The sequence below is a fragment of the Amia ocellicauda genome, chromosome 9 (assembly GCF_036373705.1).
Source record: "Amia ocellicauda isolate fAmiCal2 chromosome 9, fAmiCal2.hap1, whole genome shotgun sequence".
Lineage (NCBI taxonomy): Eukaryota > Metazoa > Chordata > Actinopteri > Amiiformes > Amiidae > Amia > Amia ocellicauda.
The window spans coordinates 19,383,752-19,384,683 of record NC_089858.1 but is presented as its reverse complement, the minus strand read 5'-3'; positions in this window follow the sequence as shown (position 1 = coordinate 19,384,683).

Here is a 932-nt window from a genome sequence, read left to right as displayed (position 1 = left end):
TTCTATATATATATATATATATATATATATATATATATATATATATATATATATATATATATATATATATATATATATATATATATATATATATATATATATATATATATATATATATATATATATATATATTCCGAATCTCCAACTGTTTCAAAGAGCCAACAAGCAATTCAAATGATTACATAAGGAAATCTAATGCATCTGGAGCAACTTCAGTTAAGAAAGTGAGAGTGAAGTGGCAATGAATGTCCCCCCCCACCTCCCCTTGAGTTCTGTTATAGCTGATCTGTTGAAACATGAACATGAACCCAGTTACAGAACCAACAAAACATTTTTGTGAGCCCTGGAGAGAAATGTTAATTTTTTACTAAGTTAATTAATCCTATTTAGTAACAAAGACCTTGGGTGGAACACAATTGAGCTCACACTGTTCTCCTCAAGGAGCTGAGAGCTTGGTTTCTCTTCTTAAAGCTGCTTTCATGCAGGTAAGCAATCAAAGCAAAAATAAGAGATTAGCAATCCTTGGTGTCTTTCTAATTTATTTTAAGGTCGGTTGTATTTAATAGTTTCAATTAAGCTGTGCCTTAGTGTCTTAATTTCCCCAGATGCATTTCCTTACAAACTAAACAAAACACTGTTAATAATATAATATTGTCATATACTGGAAGTGTTCCTAAACACGTAAGTAATGCCATCCCAAAGTTACTGAAACCTGCTGCATACACCAGTCAATAAATTGCATTAGTACTGCTCGTGAAGTACTGAATGATAGTGTTGTCCTTCTTTTATTTTCTGTAGTGATTCATGTCACAAGTAAATACTCAAACAGTGTTATGGGTGCTGTTTTTCTGTCTATTTTCCTTAGTGTTTCTAATAAAATCTTGAATTCATACTTAGTTTTTTGTACTGAGACCATGTAGTCGGTTTTTGAG